The sequence below is a fragment of the Pseudophryne corroboree genome, chromosome 3, assembly GCF_028390025.1.
Source record: "Pseudophryne corroboree isolate aPseCor3 chromosome 3, aPseCor3.hap2, whole genome shotgun sequence".
NCBI classification, from domain to species: domain Eukaryota; kingdom Metazoa; phylum Chordata; class Amphibia; order Anura; family Myobatrachidae; genus Pseudophryne; species Pseudophryne corroboree.
Genome location: NC_086446.1, coordinates 69,322,144 through 69,344,285, shown reverse-complemented (window position 1 = coordinate 69,344,285; position 22,142 = coordinate 69,322,144). Strand labels below are relative to the sequence as shown.

The following is a 22,142-nucleotide window of genomic DNA, read 5'->3' as shown; positions in this document are numbered from 1 at the left end:
CACCCTGTCTCGGATTTCCCTTTGTCTCCCATTAAGACCTGCGGGGGCATCGGGGTTGGGCAGACATAATCCGCCCTTCGAACGCGGCTGCCATGGGCTCAAGCAACCATAGTCTCGCAGGGGATTTCTGACAACACGGGCGAGACAACGGAGTTAGGGCGCCAGGGGTTACTAGGCTCTCTTGCTCCCACAACCAGCATATCTTCCCAGTACTCAGACCTCTGCCATAAGATCTCCTCTGGTCCGGAGTACGGGAATCATAACATTATCACCGGCCAGACAAAAAAAAGATTAAAATTAACAGGAGTTAATTTTCTTTTCACTTATTCAGTTGGGAGATTTTTGTCGGCCTCATGAATCCCACCGGTGTTGGGCCAAATCCTGGCCAGCTTCTAGTTAGTCAGATTCAAGAACTTACTCAGATGGTTCAGGATCTGTCCCTCCGGGTGAGGTCACAGGAAGATCTGTTACGGACTTCCCCGAGGGTCATCCCTGAACCAAAAATGCATCTGCCTGACCGTTTTTCTGGGGATAGAAAACAGTTTTTTAATTTTAAAGAGTCTTGTAAACTTTATTTTCGTTTAAGACCAGTCTCCTCAGGTACGGAGGCTCAGCGGGTTGGAATTATTATTTCTCTGCTTCAGGGGGATCCTCAGACCTGGGCTTTTGGTTTAAAGACAGACGATCCGGCCTTATTGTCTGTAGACGCCTTTTTTAAATCTTTAGGGCTATTGTATGACGACCCTGATAGAGAGGCGTCCGCTGAGAGTCAGTTGCGTGCTCTCAGACAGGGTAGGAATCCCGCAGAGATTTATTGTACGGAGTTTCGCCGTTGGTCGAACGACTGTGGATGGAATGACCCAGCCCTGCGCAGTCAGTTTCGCCTCGGCTTATCTGAATCTATAAAAGACAGTCTCCTTCAGTATCCCGCTCCTGAGACTCTCGATAAACTCATGGAGCTCTCTATTAAGATAGATCGTCGGCTCAGAGAGCGGAGGGCTGAAAAAGGAGCATCTGTCGGGTCTACTCCTTGTGTTTTTTCCATTCCTGTGGACATGGAGGAGCCTATGCAGATAGGTCTCTCCAAATTGTCTCCTGAAGAAAGAACCAGGAGGCAAAATTCTGGTCTTTGTTTATACTGTGGAGGTAAGGGACATTTTGCCCGTAGTTGTCCGAACAAGTCGGGAAACTTCCCGACCAAGTGAGTTGTGAGGGGGTTCACTTTGGTCTGCAGCTCATCTCCTCAAATAATTCTCTGTTAGTTCCTGCTAGGGTTTCCTTTGGCAGCCTCTGTTCCTCGGTCTCTGCTTTTGTGGACAGTGGAGCTGCGGGGAACTTTATGGATTTAACATGGGCCAAGGCCTTAGGTATTCCTCAGTTAACCTTGGGTAGATGTGTCACCATGCATGGTTTAGATGGGAGTCCCTTGTCCAATGGGGTTATTTCTCTCTGTACACCTCCTGTTTTACTTTCGGTAGGAGCTCTGCATTCTGAAAAGATTGAGTTTTTCCTTACCCATTGTCCAGCAGTTCCTGTGGTTCTGGGTCACCCTTGGCTGGCCTTTCATAATCCCATCATTGATTGGCAGTCGGGGGAGATCTTACAATGGGGTACCGTCTGTAATAAAGAATGTATTACGCTTCCTATCAGAATAGCTGCCGCCGTTCCCGCACCCATTCCTGTGGAATACCAGGATTTTGTTGATGTATTTTCCAAGGGCAATGCGGATATTCTGCCTCCCCATAGGCCTTATGATTGTGCCATTGAGCTAATTCCTGGTGCCACGTTGCCTAAAGGAAGGTTATATGCATTGTCTGGTCCTGAAACTGTGGCCATGAATGAGTATGTAAAAGAAAGTCTTGGGAAAGGATTTATCAGGCCATCTAAATCCCCTTTAAGTGCAGGTTTCTTCTTCGTTGAGAAGAAGGATGGTTCACTCAGACCCTGCATTGATTTTAGAGCTTTGAATAAAATCTCAGTAAAGAATACTTACCCTCTGCCGCTGATCTCTGTCCTCTTTGATCAGCTACGTTCGGCTGTGATTTTTTCTAAGATTGACCTTAGAGGAGCATATAACCTCATCAGAATCAAGTCAGGGGATGAGTGGAAAACGGCATTCAGTACTCAGTCAGGCCACTATGAGTATCTGGTTATGCCATTCGGCCTGTCTAACGCTCCGGCAGTCTTCCAGGATCTCATTAACGATGTGCTCCGTGAATTTCTTGGAAGATTCGTTGTAGTCTACTTAGACGATATTTTGATATATTCTGATTCTGTAGAACAACATGTTACCCAGGTGCGTCAGGTTCTGAAAAAATTACGTGAAAATCACCTTTATGCCAAGCTGGAGAAGTGTGAATTTCATGTCACGGAGGTATCCTTTTTAGGGTACATTATTTCCCCCCGGGGATTCTGTATGGAACCAAAGAAGCTCCAAGCCATCCTTAGTTGGGCGCAACCCACCAACTTAAAAGCAATTCAGCGCTTTTTAGGGTTTGCGAACTACTATAGAAGGTTTATTCACTCTTTCTCTGACCTAGTTGCTCCCATTGTGGCACTGACTAAGAAGGGAGCAGATCCTACCAATTGGTCACGTGAAGCTGAGTTATCTTTTCAGGCCTTGAAACAAGCCTTTGTCTCAGCCCCTGTCCTCAGACATCCCAACCCAGAATTGCCCTTCATTGTTGAGGTTGATGCCTCGGAGGTTGGAGTAGGGGCTATCCTATCTCAGAAGGATCCGGATTACCTTGAGTTACATCCGTGTGCCTTTATGTCCAGGAAATTCTCATCTGCAGAATCCAACTACGATGTTGGTAACCGGGAATTGCTGGCTATTAAATGGGCTTTCGAGGAGTGGAGGCATTGGCTTGAAGGAGCGACTCATACCATTTCAGTTTTGACTGATCACAAAAATCTTCAATACATTGAATCAGCTAAGCGACTGAATGCCCGGCAGGCTCGTTGGGCTTTATTTTTTACTCGTTTCAAATTCATTATCACCTTCAGGCCAGGTTCCAAGAATACTAAGGCAGATGCCCTGTCACGCAGTTTTCTTCCAGTTCAAGACAACAGTCCTGTTACTCCCATACTTCCGTCTTCAGTCATTCGGGCAGGCCTCACACAGGATGTTTTTACCCAGTTAAAGCTGCTTCAACATCAAGCTCCTGGAAATACTCCTGCTGGTCGTCTTTTTGTCCCTGAGTCTTTGAGAGCAACTGTTTTGACGGAATTTCATGATAGCAAAGTTGCCGGGCATCCGGGAATCGCTAAGACTTTGGAATTAGTCTCCCGCTCAGTATGGTGGCCTGGTCTTTCCAAAGACATTAAAGAGTTTGTTTTTTCGTGTCAGGTCTGTGCACAGCATAAAGTTCCCCGTTCCTTGCCTATCGGTCAACTTATGCCCTTGAATGTTCCTCTTAGGCCATGGTCACATATCTCCATGGATTTTGTGGTGGACCTCCCTCTGTCAGCCGGATGCCGAGTCATATGGGTGGTAGTGGACCGTTTTAGCAAAATGGCCCATTTCATTGCTCTTCCCCGATTGCCATCTGCCCAGGGATTGGCAGTCTTGTTCCTCCGCCATGTTTTCAGACTCCATGGCTTGCCCACTGATATTGTTTCTGATCGGGGTCCACAATTCATTGCACAATTTTGGAAGTCTTTTTGTGCTTCATTAAAGATGAAATTATCTTTAACGTCCGGCTATCATCCCCAATCCAATGGGCAGACTGAGCGAGTTAACCAATCTCTAAAACAATATTTGCGTTTGTACTCGGCCAAACTCCAAAATGACTGGTCTGAGTTTCTTCCATTGGCGGAGTTTGCTTATAATAATGCCTGTCATTCCTCCACCAATGTGTCTCCATTTTTTGCAGTTTTTGGTTTTCACCCCAGAGCTAATTCATTTTTTCAACATTCCTCTGTCTCCTCTCTGGCCCTGACCTCTCATCTTAAACTTATTTGGAAAAAAGTGCACCTGGCTCTCAGAAAAGCAGCATTCCGGGAAAAAAGATTTTCTGACAGGCTCCGGCGGCCGTGCACTTTTAAAGTAGGAGATAGGGTGTGGTTGTCGACTCGCAACATTAAACTTCGACAAACCTCAGCCAGATTGGGTCCTAGATTTATTGGACCATTTCACATTATCAAAAAAGTCAATCCAGTTGCTTTCCGGTTACGTTTACCAAAAACTTTACGGATCGGAAATACCTTCCATTGCTCATTGCTGAAACCATGTTTCGTCCAGTAGATTTCCTCGTAAAATATCTCAGGGGAGATCACCAATAAATGTACAGGGTCAGCAGGAGTTCTTGGTGGAGAAGGTTCTCGATTCCAAGTTGTCCCGGGGAAGACTTTATTTTTTGGTACATTGGAAAGGTTATGGGCCAGAGGAAAGGTCTTGGGTCCTGGATGAGGATCTTCATGCCCCGAGGCTCAAAAGGGCATTTTTTCGAGAATTTCCTCAGAAACCTGGCTTTAGGGGTTCCTTGACCCCTCCTCAAGGGGGGGGGTACTGTTAGGCGCCGGGGTCCGCTCGTCGGTGCGGCCCGGCGCCTAGCAACCAGGGACGCCGTGCGTGTACAGCCGCCGGCTCCCTGGCAACGCTAGACGCCGGGCGCACGGAGCCGCTCTGACCCTAGCAACGGGGACGCCACGTTCGGCCGCGTTCCCCGTTGCTGGGTCTGTTCTAATTATTTTATTATGTGCTGGCCGTGCAGCATGCAAGCTGCACGGCATTACCTGAGATCACCCTGTCTGGATCTTGATTGGAGGGTTCCTAAATAAAGGCACTCTCAGGACTTCTCTCAGACGCCGGTGATAGCTTCCTGTTTGCCTGTGTCAGCTACAGAGAGTTTCCAGTCCTGCTCTATCCGGTTGTTCCTGCCCTCAGTGATCCTGTACTTGGAAGTTTGTCATCTATTCCTGGAGTCTGACCGAGCACCTTTAACATCCTGTGGTGTTCGTGAGTCGCGGCGCATCCGTGTGTTGCGGCTTGTCCGCTTACTGTTTATTATTTAGTATCTTTGTGTTCTGGAGCTTTTGCGGAGGATTCCGCTCCCACAGATCCACTCTGGTATCCAGCGGTGCTGGATAGGAGTAACGGATCAGTGGATCTTTGGTTGTCCTTTTCCCTGGCGGCTAGTCCGCACATACCGTTTGTTTAAGTTAGTTAGCTTGTAACCCCTGGCCTGGTTGCTTAGTCAGAGGGCCCCTTGTTATCACCCTGTCTCGGATTTCCCTTTGTCTCCCATTAAGACCTGCGGGGGCATCGGGGTTGGGCAGACATAATCCGCCCTTCGAACGCGGCTGCCATGGGCTCAAGCAACCATAGTCTCGCAGGGGATTTCTGACAACACGGGCGAGACAACGGAGTTAGGGCGCCAGGGGTTACTAGGCTCTCTTGCTCCCACAACCAGCATATCTTCCCAGTACTCAGACCTCTGCCATAAGATCTCCTCTGGTCCGGAGTACGGGAATCATAACAACGGCATTACTTGTGATTACCCAGTCTGGCTCCTTATTGGGGAGCTCACAGTTATAAGCACCCTTTGGACTTCTCACAGACGCCGGTGATAGCTTCCTGTTTGCCTGTGTCAGTTACAGAGAGTTTCCAGTCCTGCTCAATCCGGTTGTTCCTGTCCTCAGTGATCCTGTACTCGGAAGTTTGTCATCTATTCCTGGAGTCTGACCGAGCACCTTTAACATCCTGTGGTGTTCGTGAGTCGCGGCGTAGCCGTGTGTTGCGGCTTGACCGCTTACTGTTTATTATTTTGTATCTTTGTGTTCTGGAGCTTTTGCGGAGGATTCCGCTCCCCCTGGTCCACTCTGGTATCCAGCGGTGCTGGATAGGAGTGACGGATCAGTGGATCTTTGGTTGTCCTTTTCCCTGGCGGCAAGTCCGCACATACTTCTTTGGTTAAGTTAGTTAGCTTGTAACCCCTGGCCTGGTTGATTAGTCAGAGGGCCCCTTGTTATCACCCTGTCTCGGATTTCCCTTTGTCTCCCATTGAGACCTGAGGGGGCATCGGGGTTGGGCAGACATAATCCGCCCTTCGAACGCGGCTGCCATGGGCTCAAGCAACCATAGTCTCGCAGGGGATTTCTGATAACACGGGCGAGACAACGGAGTTAGGGCGCCAGGGGTTACTAGGCTCTCCTGCTCCCACAACCAGTATATCTTTCCTGTACTCAGACCTCTGCCATAAGATCTCCTCTGGTCTGGAGTACGGGAATCATAACAACAGGAAGCTATCACCGGCGTCTGTAAGAAGTCCTGAGAGTGCCTTTATTTGGGAACCCTCCAATCAGGATCCAGACAGGGTAATAAACATCATGCCGTGCAGCTGCATGCTGCACGGCCAGGATACAAATGAACTCATTATCTAGACCTAGCAACGGGGAACGCGGTCCGACAGTGGCGTCCCCGTTGCTATGGTCTGAGCGGCTCCGTGCGCCCGGCGTCTAGCGTTGCTAGGGAGCCGGCGGCTGTGTGCCTGCGGCGTCCCTAGTTGCTAGGCGCCGGGCCGCACTGACGGGCGGACCCTCGGCGCCTAACAGCTGGGTTGCCATGGCAATGCTGTACACAACAACAAGGATGGTATAAGCTTAACAATGCTTGCTATGTAAAACAAGTGAATCGCTGTGTGGCGGCTCTATTCATGAAGCTGTATTATGCAATCCATTAGTGCCTGATGTGAATAACTTGGAGATAGCAGTGTGAAAAAACTGAGGAAGAGTGGAAGAGAGGGGGGAAGAAAAGGGGAAAAGGGAAGAAAAAGAAAAGGAGGAGAGGGAAGTTGGGAACGAAAGAAAGAGAGAGAGAGGGAAGGGGAGAGAGAAATAGAAGGAATAAAGAGATAGAGAGAAAAAAAAGGGGGGAGAGAAGAAAGAAAAAGAAAGAGAAAAGGGGGAAATGTAGGGGGGGAGAGGGAAGGAGAAGGGAGAGGTCAAAGGGAGCAGCTGAAAAAGACTGATTACAACAAAGATAATTGAAAATATATAAATAAAAATGTGTATGACAATTGGTTAACGTATTGAGGCTAAAGGAAACAAGATAGAGGTACCATATCATTAAGGCCCCGGGGGGTCACAGTGTCCAGTTTGTGAATCCACCTTGATTCACATCTCAGAAGGGCCTTGCCCCGGTCACCACCACGGAGCAAGGGTGGTATGTGATCTATCATTCTGTATCTGATGGTGGCTAGGGCATGTTTAGCTAATACAAAATGGCGAGCGACCGGCTGGTCACTGCTGCCCTTTTGTAGAGCTAGTCTAATGGATGACCTGTGGGCAGTCATGCGTTCCTTAAATTTACGCGTGGTTTTGCCCACATATGACAGACCACAAGGGCAAAGTATCTGGTATACTGTGTGTGTGGTTTCACATGTCAGATGGTGTTTAATATGGAACTTAGTGCCCAGATGTGGGTGGAAAAATGTGTTTCCTGTGATCATATGATTACATGTAACACAGGTGCATTTAAAGCAACCTGTTTTCTGGGGAGGTAAGAAGCTGCTTTGGGGGGATTTGGTCCTGCTCGAGATGTCTGACTTGACCAAAAGATCCCGTAGATTCCTAGATCTTTTGAAGCACGGCATGAGATCTGTCTGGTTTAGAGGTAAATGTTGATCAGATTTGATCAGGTGCCAATGTTTTTTGGCGATTTGCATAGTTTTGTCCGAAGAGGTGTTGTATGAGGTCACCCATGGTAATTTAGTGTGGGTTGATGTTCTTTCTTTAGGGCGTAAGAGAGTCTCCCTTTCCATAAGCAGGACTTTTCGTTTAGTCATTTGCATATTCTTTAAACTGTATGCTCTGTGAGCAAAACGTTCTATTAGTTCATCCATTTGTGCAGATGCTTGGGATCTGTCATTGTTGATTCTGTGTATTCTCAACATCTGTGAATACGGGAGGCCAGCCTTAAGATTTCTCGGGTGGCAGCTGTTCCAATGCAGATATGAATTACGATCCGTATCCTTGGTGTAGACCGTGGTATTAATGAGCGAGTCTACTATGGAGATCCTGACGTCTAGGAAGTCTATGCTGTGTTCATCCATCTTGGCTGTTAATTTGACTGGACTGTCAGAACTGTTATGTTCAGTGATAACCGCTTCCAGTGACGCCTTCGGTCCTTTCCAGAATAATAAAAGATCGTCTATGAATCTGGAGTAGAATATAATGTTATCAGCCACTTTAGGGTTTTTAAAGAAAATTTCTTCCTCTATTTGAAGCATATATAGGTTGGCATAGGTTGGGGCTACTGCCGAGCCCATGGCACAACCTCTTTCCTGGAGATAATATTTGTTATTAAATAGGAAGAAGTTCCTCGTAAGGATGAGTTCTAACAGATGTGTCAGAATGTAAATTTGTTCTGCCCCGAATGCACTGTCTTTCTGTAGTGTTGTTTGAACTGCAGATAAGCCTGCTTTGTGTGGTATGACTGTGTATAAGCTGGTGACGTCCGCAGTCACCAGCCACACATCTTTGGGAAGAGGACCAATATTGTTTAGTTTGTTTAGCAGCATTGTAGTGTCTAGAAGGCTGCGTGGATGCGCTGAGACATATGGTTGCAGTATAGAGTCTAACAGTACTGCCGTCGGTTGGAACAGAGATCCCCTGGCAGATATTATGGGTCTCCCTGGAGGGGGAGATATCCCTTTATGTATTTTTGGTACCGTGTATAACACAGGGACCAATGGGTACTCTGGTAATAATACTTCATATGTCTCCTCTGTGATGATATTGGCATCTTGTGCCTGCAGAAGTGCCGATCTGAGTTCTTTTTTATACTGCTCAGTGGGGTTACCCCTCAGTAGACTATATGTGCCTGGTTCTTCTAATTGACGCTTGATTTCTGTTATGTAATCAGGGAGATCTTGAAGTACAATCGCACCCCCTTTGTCGGCGGGCCGAATTATTAGCTGGTCATTCTCCATTAGTGATCGTAGAGCTTGCTGCTCGGATTTGGAAAGATTAGAATATGTAGGTACATCATGATTGATATGTGCCTTAACCTCCTGGTCAATAATTCTCATGTATGTTTTGATACTGGAATTATTTGAAAGAGGTTCAAAGGCAGAGGGGGTCTTAAATTGTAGTAATTTCTCAGGGATCGTGGTGACCTGATCCCGTGGTTTACAAGAAAAGAATTCTTGGAGTTTTAGCTTACGTTGTAGCTGGTGGGTTTCCACCTGCCAGTTGAGCTTGTCAAAGTTCGCAGACGGCACAAAAGACAACCCTTTTGCTAATACACTTGCTTCATTGTCAGTCAATTCGAAACTTGAGAGATTAAAGATTATTTCTTTATCCCTGTCACGGGTGGTTTTCTTCCACGTGCTGAGGCGTTTGTACTGTCCTCCTCGTCTGGTAGGACCGCCTTTTTTGGGAGCTTGGTGCGAGTTGTCACTCCTAAAGGGATAGAAGGGTTTCTGGGATTTTTACGTCGAGTACCTGTGCGTTCTTGTTCGCTACCTGTGCTGGTATTTTCTGCAGAGGTATCTGTGTCCAATCTAGTTTGAGGGTATCTCCGTCGTCTGAAAAAAGGTTGCCTCTGCTCATTGTTATGGCCAGATAACCATCGGTATACTTGGTGGTTTTCGTAGTCTTTTTCCACTTTGAGGAATTTTTCCTTTTTAAATTTAATGAGATCCCTTTTGTATGTTGATAATTGGTTGCTTAATTTGACAAGCCATTCATTCTCCGTGTCCATCATGAGCACTGGTAGATGGGTTTCTTCCATTTGATTTATTTTTACTTTGATTTTTTCCACCTCCTTTGTGGATTGTTCAATAACTAGTACCATGAGATCTAGTGAGCACTTGTTAAGGATGGAGACCCATCTGCGACAGAATCCGGGGTCGAATCTGCCTATTGTGGGGCAGTTCCGGACTCTGAATCCTCTGGGGATTTTTTTACATCGAAAGTAATCACTCAGCGAGATCGCATGGTAATTGAAATCGATCTCCTTTTTCTTCAACCGTAATAGATCCCGGAAGATGATGTCCGGGGCCAATGCTTCCGTCTGTGTGAAAAGTTGTTCCTTGTGTAATATGGCCTCTGTTTCACTTTCGGAATAACTGAAATATTCTTGTAATGGTATCAGTAGTGGATTGAAAGGTTCTTGATCCGGCACTTGAGATTCCGCCATGATGTAAAACGTAGAATAGGCCTTATAGGTTAGTCCTTGTGAAATAGGTGTCGTAGTAAGCAATGGCAATGGTCACACCGCTGGATAAAATCAAAAAATGCAGAGATGTACTGCTCCAGTGTGAGCAGTTGTCACCTCAATGGTTGAGAGGTTGAGTCATAAACAATGTAAATAGACAATTGCAAGGTGCCGTGACTTGGTTCGGTGTATGGCTGGGACACCGTTCCTGTGTAGGTATGTGATGGTCTGGCACTCTTTGTTGCACAGGTGGCTTGGTCCGGTGCCCGTGCTGACGTTGTTCACGTGTAAGTAGTCAAGTGGATGCTCGGCACTCTGGACTCGATGAATATGGAAACCCACCAGCTACAACGTAAGCTAAAACTCCAAGAATTCTTTTCTTGTAAACCACGGGATCAGGTCACCACGATCCCTGAGAAATTACTACAATTTAAGACCCCCTCTACCTTTGAACCTCTTTCAAATAATTCCAGTATCAAAACATACATGAGAATTATTGACCAGGAGGTTAAGGCACATATCAATCATGATGTACCTACATATTCTAATCTTTCCAAATCCGAGCAGCAAGCTCTACGATCACTAATGGAGAATGACCAGCTAATAATTCGGCCCGCCGACAAAGGGGGTGCGATTGTACTTCAAGATCTCCCTGATTATATAACAGAAATCAAGCGTCAATTAGAAGAACCAGGCACATATAGTCTACTGAGGGGTAACCCCACTGAGCAGTATAAAAAAGAACTCAGATCGGCACTTCTGCAGGCACAAGATGCCAATATCATCACAGAGAAGACATATGAAGTATTATTACCAGAGTACCCATTGGTCCCTGTGTTATACACGGTACCAAAAATACATAAAGGGATATCTCCCCCTCCAGGGAGACCCATAATATCTGCCAGGGGATCTCTGTTCCAACCGACGGCAGTACTGTTAGACTCTATAATGCAACCATATGTCTCAGCGCATCCACGCAGCCTTCTAGACACTACAATGCTGCTAAACAAACTAAACAATATTGGTCCTCTTCCCAAAGATGTGTGGCTGGTGACTGCGGACGTCACCAGCTTATACACAGTCATACCACACAAAGCAGGCTTATCTGCAGTTCAAACAACACTACAGAAAGACAGTGCATTCGGGGCAGAACAAATTTACATTCTGACACATCTGTTAGAACTCATCCTTACGAGGAACTTCTTCCTATTTAATAACAAATATTATCTCCAGGAAAGAGGTTGTGCCATGGGCTCGGCAGTAGCCCCAACCTATGCCAACCTATATATGCTTCAAATAGAGGAAGAAATTTTCTTTAAAAACCCTAAAGTGGCTGATAACATTATATTCTACTCCAGATTCATAGACAATCTTTTATTATTCTGGAAAGGACCGAAGGCGTCACTGGAAGCGGTTATCACTGAACATAACAGTTCTGACAGTCCAGTCAAATGAACAGCCAAGATGGATGAACACAGCATAGACTTCCTAGACGTCAGGATCTCCATAGTAGACTCGCTCATTAATACCACGGTCTACACCAAGGATACGGATCGTAATTCATATCTGCATTGGAACAGCTGCCACCCGAGAAATCTTAAGGCTGGCCTCCCATATTCACAGATGTTGAGAATACACAGAATCAACAATGACAGATCCCAAGCATCTGCACAAATGGATGAACTAATAGAACGTTTTGCTCACAGAGGATACAGTTTAAAGAATATGCAAATGCCTAAACGAAAAGTCCTGCTTATGGAAAGGGAGACTCTCTTACGCCCTAAAGAAAGAACATTAACCCACACTAAATTACCGTGGGTGACCTCATACAACACCTCTTCGGACAAAACTATGCAAATCGCCAAAAAACATTGGCACCTGATCAAATCTGATCAACATTTACCTCTAAACCAGACAGATCTCATGCCGTGCTTCAAAAGATCTAGGAATCTACGGGATCTTTTGGTCAAGTCAGACATCTCGAGCAGGACCAAATCCCCCCAAAGCAGCTTCTTACCTCCCCAGAAAACAGGTTGCTTTAAATGCACCTGTGTTACATGTAATCATATGATCACAGGAAACACATTTTTCCACCCACATCTGGGCACTAAGTTCCATATTAAACACCATCTGACATGTGAAACCACACACACAGTATACCAGATACTTTGCCCTTGTGGTCTGTCATATGTGGGCAAAACCACGCGTAAATTTAAGGAACGCATGACTGCCCACAGGTCATCCATTAGACTAGCTCTACAAAAGGGCAGCAGTGACCAGCCGGTCGCTCGCCATTTTGTATTAGCTAAACATGCCCTAGCCACCATCAGATACAGAATGATAGATCACATACCACCCTTGCTCCGTGGTGGTGACCGGGGCAAGGCCCTTCTGAGATGTGAATCAAGGTGGATTCACAAACTGGACACTGTGACCCCCCGGGGCCTTAATGATATGGTACCTCTATCTTGTTTCCTTTAGCCTCAATACGTTAACCAATTGTCATACACATTTTTATTTATATATTTTCAATTATCTTTGTTGTAATCAGTCTTTTTCAGCTGCTCCCTTTGACCTCTCCCTTCTCCTTCCCTCTCCCCCCCCTACATTTCCCCCTTTTCTCTTTCTTTTTCTTTCTTCTCTCCCCCCTTTTTTTTTCTCTCTATCTCTTTATTCCTTCTATTTCTCTCTCCCCTTCCCTCTCTCTCTCTTTCTTTCGTTCCCAACTTCCCTCTCCTCCTTTTCTTTTTCTTCCCTTTTCCCCTTTTCTTCCCCCCTCTCTTCCACTCTTCCTCAGTTTTTTCACACTGCTATCTCCAAGTTATTCACATCAGGCACTAATGGATTGCATAATACAGCTTCATGAATAGAGCCGCCACACAGCGATTCAGTTGTTTTACATAGCAAGCATTGTTAAGCTTATACCATCCTTGTTGTTGTGTACAGCATTACCATGGCAACCCAGCACTGGACGTGCATCGCGCAATACGCGATGACGTCGTTTTACTGCGCCACAGCTGACGGGAGACTTCAGGCCCGACGGACCTCGCCGGGAGGCGGTCCCCCGCTCCGGCACGCGCACCTGCACAATGGTGGGGATATAAGGTGAGTGTTTGTCTATGTTCATTTATATGTCTTGAGAAAAATTTGGAATAAATTGAAACGTTGACAGTACCGGAGGGCTGATCATTTACCATATTCATCGAGTCCAGAGTGCCGAGCATCCACTTGACTACTTACACGTGAACAACGTCAGCACGGGCACCGGACCAAGCCACCTGTGCATCAAAGAGTGCCAGACCATCACATACCTACCTATATATATATATATATATGCTAGAAACAAATAAGGAGAGCGCACCGGTAAACGTAAAATCATTCACTTTATATAAAAAAAGTAATATCCACATACATTGCAGTAAAAGTATCCAAACTCAGCGAGGTCCACACGACCATCAGAATTGCGCTCAACCGAGCTGGAACTGTCTCGTCGGCTCCGGACCCGGCGGGTGACGTCACAACGTCCTCAGCAGATAGCCACGCCCAACGCGTTTCGACCTATCACAGTCTTCGTCAGGGGATGTGACATCCCCTGACGAAGACTGTGATAGGTCGAAACGCGTTGGGCGTGGCTATCTGCTGAGGACGTTGTGACGTCACCCGCCGGGTCCGGAGCCGACGAGACAGTTCCAGCTCGGTTGAGCGCAATTCTGATGGTCGTGTGGACCTCGCTGAGTTTGGATACTTTTACTGCAATGTATGTGGATATTACTTTTTTTATATAAAGTGAATGATTTTACGTTTACCGGTGCGCTCTCCTTATTTGTTTCTAGCACCAATACCAATTGCTCCCTGGATGGGAGTGGGATTGAGCAGCACAGAACTAACAATTAATAGAGACTCTGGAGACATGGACATGCAGCGCAGGAATTGAATCCTGTTTTCATAGAATATATATATATATATATATATATATATATATATATATATATATAGCACACACATTCATTCATACAGACACACATATATACATGCAAACATACATACACAAGCACACACAGAAACACACATACATATATAGTATTTCATATGCTGTATACACTACATATTTTAATATACAGTACTGTACTGTCCATCAGGGGCTGGGAGGCAGAAGCAGACTGGTGGCAGTGTGTGGACGGAGGGAGCTGCGATGGCTGAACATGCGCAGCCAGCAGCTCCCCCGGGACACTGTCTATACAGAGTGCTAAATAGCTCTCTGCTGCAACAGCTCCGCTATCACGGCCGCGTATGCGATCGCGATTGCGGCAGAGTATGCGATCGCGATCATGGCTTTTACTGAGACGGAGACACTGCTGTCTCCGTCTCAAAAATAAAAATGTTGGCTCATCAGGGGGTGTTTCCAAGTACTCGGAACCCCCCCCCCTGCATGCGCCACTGGCTTGCAGTAATAAACAAATCATACCTAGCAGCTTGCAGTAAGAAATGAAACATAGACAGCAGCTTGCAGTAAGAAACAAAACATACCTAGCAGCTTGCAGTAAGAATCGAAACATAGCTAGCAGCTTGCAATAAGAATCGAAACATAGCTAGAAGCTTGCAGTAAGAATCGAAACATAGCTAGAAGCTTGCAGTAAGAAACGAAACATAGCTAGCAGCTTGCAGTAAGAATCAAAACATAGCTAGAAGCTTGCAGTAAGAATCGAAACATACCTAGCAGCTAGCAGTAAGAATCGAAACATAGCTAGAAACTTGCAGTAAGAATCGAAACATAGCTAGAAGCTTGCAGTAAGAAACGAAACATAGCTAGCAGCTTGCTTGCAGTAAGAATCAAAGCATAGCTAGAAGCTTGCAGTAAGAATCGAAACATACCTAGCAGCTAGCAGTAAGAATCGAAACATAGCTAGAAGCATGCAGTAAGAAACGAAACATAGCTAGCAGCTTGCAGTAAGAAACGAAACATAGCTAGCAGCTTCCAGTAAGAAACGAAACAAAGCTAGCTGCTTGCAGTAAGAATTGAAACATAGCTAGCAGCTTGCAGTAAGAAACGAAACATAGCTAGCTGCTTGCAGTAAGAAACGAAACATTGGGGGTCATTCCGAGTTGTTCGCTATGTTTTTCGTTCGCACAACATATTCGCAAAGTTGCGATTGTGTTGTAAAATTGCGAACATCCGCCCCCAACGTAAATTTGCTATTTCGTACGCAGTACTACACAAGGTAGGCTCATCAGGGGGTGTTTCCAAGTACTCGGAAACCCCCCCTGCATGCGCCACTGGCTTGCAGTAATAAACAAAACATACCTAGCAGCTTGCAGTAAGAAATGAAACATAGACAGCAGCTTGCAGTAAGAAACAAAACATACCTAGCAGCTTGCAGTAAGAATCGAAACATAGCTAGCAGCTTGCAATAAGAATCGAAACATAGCTAGAAGCTTGCAGTAAGAATCGAAACATAGCTAGAAGCTTGCAGTAAGAAACGAAACATAGCTAGCAGCTTGCAGTAAGAATCAAAACATAGCTAGAAGCTTGCAGTAAGAATCGAAACATACCTAGCAGCTAGCAGTAAGAATCGAAACATAGCTAGAAGCTTGCAGTAAGAATCGAAACATAGCTAGAAGCTTGCAGTAAGAAACGAAACATAGCTAGCAGCTTGCTTGCAGTAAGAATCAAAACATAGCTAGAAGCTTGCAGTAAGAATCGAAACATACCTAGCAGCTAGCAGTAAGAATCGAAACATAGCTAGAAGCATGCAGTAAGAAACGAAACATAGCTAGCAGCTTCCAGTAAGAAACGAAACAAAGCTAGCTGCTTGCAGTAAGAATTGAAACATAGCTAGCAGCTTGCAGTAAGAAACGAAACATAGCTAGCTGCTTGCAGTAAGAAACGAAACATTGGGGGTCATTCCGAGTTGTTCGCTATGTTTTTCGTTCGCACAACATATTCGCAAAGTTGCGATTGTGTTGTAAAATTGCGAACATCCGCCCCCAACGTAAATTTGCTATTTCGTACGCAGTACTACACAAGGTAGGTGTATGCCAAATTACAACGCAGTAATGCGAATCCAACGTATACGCACAAACTTCATCGCAAAAATACGATGTCATCTTAGATTTACACATTCCTCTTAAATGTGCTAAGGCTTTAGCAAACAAACGCACAGCAATGGTTTTTTTCCACTAATTAAGATGACACCTTGCAATTCAAACTCAACAAGCGTCCCTCAATTTAAAAACCAATTAGTGTACTGATTGATTGTGTGCATGACCAATTAAGTCTGCAAAGAATACCTCAAGAACACTTTGTAGGCCTAATTGGACATTACCATGTTTTTTTTAAAACAAGTGCAAGAGATGTGTAAACTGTGCCTGACATAAATGTAAATAGCATAATTTTGTGTGGTTGTTTAGTGTGTGAATGTATGTGTTTACATTTTGTAATAAAAATATAACCTATTAACTAACCTAATTTGTATGTACTAAATAAGACTAATTTTTTTTTTTTTTTTTTGTTAGCTAACCAATTTTTACTTTGCAATATGATTAAATTTTTTACCATTAAAAACATCACAAGCGCATAAATTAAATACATTTTTTATTTTGTAAACATATTGTTTTTTTTCTCAAAAGTAAAATTTACTTTTTATTAACATTTTTGTTAAATTAATTTTGTCAAAAACTTCGACTTCGCACAACATGGCCTCCAAATGTGCCTTCGTGCGGGCAACGATGACTGCCAGTCTTGTGGGATCTCCAACGGCAACATCTGAAATGCAGAGTAAAAATGCAATTTAAAACATAACTCACATTACCTATTACTTCACAATTCCACAAAGCACACTTTCATATAAAATGATATACATCATGGATGTATAAAAGACAAAACAGTAGCATACCAACACACAAGCATACTCAGCAATGTTTGTCATAGCAAAATTAAAATGTGTAAAAGTGTACCACACTATGATGTACATTTACTAAGGTGGGAGTTATATTTTGGTTGTGATGTTGTCCATAGCAACCAATCACATTCGACTTCTCTTCTAGAAGGTGGGAAATAACTGTAACTTTGTTTTGTTTTGGCTGCTAGGGTAAACATCCAATCTTGAATCACACCCCCAAATTAGTACATGGAACCCCATACTGGTCTTCATTCACATCTGTAGTGAAGCAGACTTGTTTTTTGTGCAGTTTGGACCTGCATCATCACAATGCATATCAACATCTTCAGAAGGACAACATATCCTAGCATGCCCACACTCCCTGAAAGGCTGCCTTACAAAATAAATAAGGTCAAACTGGTTTTTACAATTCAAAATTGCATTTTGTGATTGTAACTTTCACAACACAAATCATTGTGTCGTTATGCTGGATAACAAAGTGACTCCTGCGACTTTTGATTGAAAATATTGCAACACCCAAGCTCAATTGTTAAAGTTAAAACACACAAAAATTAACACTCTGGCTAAATGTGTTGCATATAATGTTTCATATCCAAACCGTGTTGTGCATGCAAACCTGTTGACATAGTGATTATCAACCAGATGTAGACACTGTACATATAATGGCCCACACACAAATGTGAATGCATCATCAATACCATGATGAAGAAGCCAAGCATTTAACCTAGACAAAAGATTGGCCACTGTACTAAAAAAAAATTTTTTTTGTTTGTTGTATATTTCTTAATTTAAAAGAAGGAATGTGTCCGAACTTAGTTTCCCCTGCCACTTGTCCACCTCCCCCTAGTGCCTCTGGTGCCTCTGCTGCCCATTCAGTATCAGATGTTGCCTGGCTGGGTGATGGAGGCTGGATGGGGGATAGGTGCTGGCTGGGGGATGGAGGCTGGAGGGGTGAGGTTGGCTGGATGGGGGATGGGTGCTGGATGGGGGAAGGAGGCAGGATGGGGGAAGGAGGGTCAAATTGTGTGACAGGATGGAAGGGGGAGGTAGTTTCAGAGTGGGTTTGGGAATGATAGGGTGAGGGTGGGGGTGTGTTTTGTTGGGACACAGAGGGTGAGGGGGGCAGAGAGGGGAATTTTGCCAAAGAGTGGGACTGGGCAGGAGAGGGGGTGTGGGCTGGTGAGGGGGATTGGGCAAGAGAGTGTGCTTGGGCTGGAGAGGGAGATTGGGCAGGAGAGGCTGAGGTGGCTTGAGAGGGGGATTGCGCAGGAGAGGCTGAGGTGGCTTGAGAGGGGGATTGGCAGGAGAGGCTGAGGTGGCTGGAGAGGGGGATTGGGCAGGAGAAGCTGAGGTGGCTGGAGAGGGGGACTGGGAAAGAGAGTGGGCTTGGGCAGGAGAGGGGGATTGGGCAGGAGAGGGGGTGTGGGCTGGAGAGGGGGATTGGGCTGGAGAGGGGGATTGGGCCGGAGAGGGGGATTGGGCAGGAGAGGGGGAGTGTGAACGTGAAGGGGATGGGGATGGAGAATGTTGCTGGGGTTGCCTCCCAGCACCAGCACCTTGCCGTTGTGCTCGCCCTATAATGACATATGTTAATTTTTTATAAAAACATATTAATTTTGAACCACAGCATATTCCTATTACTCTGTTCTGTACCATGTTAAAGAGACAGGGGTAACATTACTAAGTTATTAAAATATATTTTATGGTGATGTTGTCCTTATCAAACAATCCTATTCTAACTAAACTTTATTAAATACCTTTTATCCAATAATAAATAGATTCTCATTTTTAATTCTAAACAACATCCCCAGTTCAAAAAAAATACCCACATTTTGTTTTTTAACAAAACCACTGAGCAGGTTATTTTGTTAAGTTTTCTGCCTGTGTAGTAATTATGCACAACAACATACAGTCAGTACCATACCTCCCAACATGAGTCTCTCCAGGAGGGACAGAATGTTCTGCTCCATCACTTCACTCTTAATGTATGATTGCCATCACTTATGCTGAGAAAACTTGATAATAAAAATTAAGTGCCAAATCCCTAAGCAGAGTATTCTGTTCCTCCTGCAAAAGGTCATGTTGGGAGGTATGCATCACTGTTTAACCTACCTACACACACTCATGCTAATTGTAGGTGTGGAAATTTTTGCACTCACACTTAATGAAAGTATGCAAAGGTTATGCGTAAAACCCGTCATGGCCCGAAATGTAACTTACTGCGGACACGTAGGGTCCGGATCTGTTGGCGTAGCTCCGCCAACAGGTCTGGCGTGCGCCTCCGCAGGTCGCTCCAGCACCTCTCCAATTGGATGATCGTCCTGCGGCTGCGGATGCGGCTCCTTAACAGGCGGCGGACCTCCGCGTAGGCCTCACGTTTTACCCTATTTGGGACAAATCGCCCTACGCGGCCTACGCGGCAGTCCATCACCGCCACCAGCACGCGGAGCTCCCGCCGGGTGAAGGGTGCTGCATGCATCATGGCAATGGCGTTTTCCTTATTTGGGCATATATTTAGAGTGTGTGTTAGCATGTGATTGGTCTAAAATCTATGCTGTCATTAAAATAAACTTTATTGATGTCTGCAATGCTGTGAAGAGCAGAGTGGTTAGTTCGCTAGAGCGGAAATACGCAGTCGCGGAAGAGCATGATAAAAATCGAAACTATTCTCACAAAACCCCAAACACAAACACCCAAACAAACACACACACACACACACACACACACACACACTTTGGATTAAATTAACACGTAAATCTGTGTACTCACCACATTTTGTGTGATAAATCAGCTGCACAGTCACAAAGTGTCCAACATTTAGTAACATATGTTGTTGTTTAATTAAAAATAAAACAGGATTAGAAAACAAAATAATAAAAAGGACACTATTTAGCAACGTCACATGATTAAATTATAAAAAAAAACATTGTAAGCTTAACATGTTTGTTTTTATCCAAAAACACATAATAATATATTCACACACACCCTAAAAATAACACAATGATCTTACAATAGCTACCTAAATGACATCAGAGCAAAATGAGCATAAGCAGACAGTGTTTTTTAGTAATTTCTAAAAGTGGATCAAAATACACTATACCTGAAATATTCTTGCACAATGCTTGCCCTTACTTCACTTCCCCTCCGGGAAACACTCCCCCCACCGAATCTCCGGCCAACCCCTGGCTCCTCATCTGGCAATTCCTCTGTGTGAGGAAGCTCAACGCGACTCCTTACCGCAATGTTATGGAGTATAGCGCACAGGACCACTATTTTACTTGCCATCTCCGGCGAATACAGGATGTCGCCACCAGTGTGGTGGAGCACACGAAAACGTCCTTTAAGGACTCCAATTGTGCGCTCCACCAGCTGTCTAGTGGCAGTAAGCGTGGAGTTAAATGCTGTTTGTGGTCCTGGCCTGGGCTTACGGTAAGGAGTCATGAGCCAGGGGGTGCAAGGATATCCACGGTCTCCTGTTTGATGAGAAGATCAAATTAGAATGAGAATATTCTTTAATTTTAAAAATATTGCAGTAAAATATGTTAACAAACTCACCCAATAACCACATGTCTTGTCGTTGACTTGATCTTAATCTCTGCCATATCCCTGATTGTCTAATGACATAGGCATCATGTGAGTTTCCTGGAAACTTGGCATTCAGGGAAAGGATCTGGAGGGATGGCCCACAAACAACCATTACATTCAGAGAATGAAACAGTTTCCTGTTTCTATAAATTTCTTCATTATGTCTTGGTGGCACAATAGCTACATGTGTGCCATCCACAACCCCAATAACATGTGGGAAGCGACTACCACCTTCCTCAAATTGCCGCTTCACTACATCTAGGGCCCCATCATCCAAAGGCATAGCAATAAATTGCTTCACACACTTTATGAAAGCCTGGCTGACACGCCGCAGGACCTTACTGAACTGGCCCTGCGATATGCCAACCAGGTCTCCCACAACATGCTGGAATGAACCAGTGGCAATAAAATGTAACACAGCAAGGAATTGTGTCAATGGTGGTATTGCTGTAGGATACCGAATTGAAGACTCCAGATCACTCTCTATTATGGAGAGAGTGTCTAGGATTAGATGAGGTGGTAGCCTGTATCTTCGCAAAACCACATCATCTGGCATCCCAAAAAGGAGGACACGGGTGCGGAAAATTGGTGGCCTAGCACGCCTCCGTTGCCTTGGTTGATGAGGAGCTGGTTGCGGTTGGCGGGCTGGCGGTTGGGGTGGGAGTGCTTCCGTGGGTTGGGGTGGGAGGGCTTCAGCAGCCACAAATACCGACATCACCAACTTAAAATAAAGGTAAGAATATTGAGAATAAGACAATTTAAAAATACACATTGACATCCATAATCAAAGTTAAAGTGTCTGGGTGTTAACTTACTGCAGGAGCATACGACATTTCTTCTGGAATCAATTACGGACCAAGTATAAATTTAGAAACAAAAGTGAAAGCACAAATTAGATTTTTCTTACAAACATAGGTTAACCAAACAAATTCACAATTTGTAAACAAGCCAAACATACACATATAATAAGAACAACAATATATATTCAAACAACTAAGTATAAATAATGAAAAATATGTTAAAAGTTTAAACAACATTCTATACAAAATGGATCCCTTTAGTAGCTATTACAGGCAAGTACACCCTACTTTGAGCCAAAAAAAAAAAATTTTTTAAGGAAAACAAATTGAGATTACAAACATAATAAAATCACTTTGAACACACACGTACTCCACAACACACAGGCCTAGGGTACTTACCTGCTCAAGAAAGCACCAGTGATTTATTTCTTAGGCAGGGCAAAATAAATCAGGCTAATTTGCCACCAAAAGAAAATAGGATCAAGTCTCCAAAAATAAATCCCTACAAGAGACACACAAGGAGGCTAAGAGCACATATAGACAATTACCACAAAGAGACACAAACACAGGCCTAGGGTACTTACCTGCTCAATAATACAGAAGAGAATTTCTTCTGTCAAAGTCAGAAAAATATCTCTATGCACACTGCCATATTTTGCACCTCATACAGGTCCGTGCTGCGCATGCGTACGCTCT

At 44.6% G+C, this 22,142-nt stretch overlaps 1 long non-coding RNA gene across 1 annotated transcript; it reads right to left on the bottom strand.

Moving 5' to 3' along the window:
- Positions 1-20,467: 20,467 nt before the first annotated feature.
- Positions 20,468-21,488, bottom strand: LOC135057488 (uncharacterized). Its single transcript, XR_010244154.1, has 3 exons — positions 21,462-21,488; positions 20,617-20,731; positions 20,468-20,534 (listed from the first exon to the last, which is right to left on the bottom strand). It is a non-coding gene; the product is annotated as an uncharacterized LOC135057488 (long non-coding RNA).
- Positions 21,489-22,142: the final 654 nt, after the last annotated feature.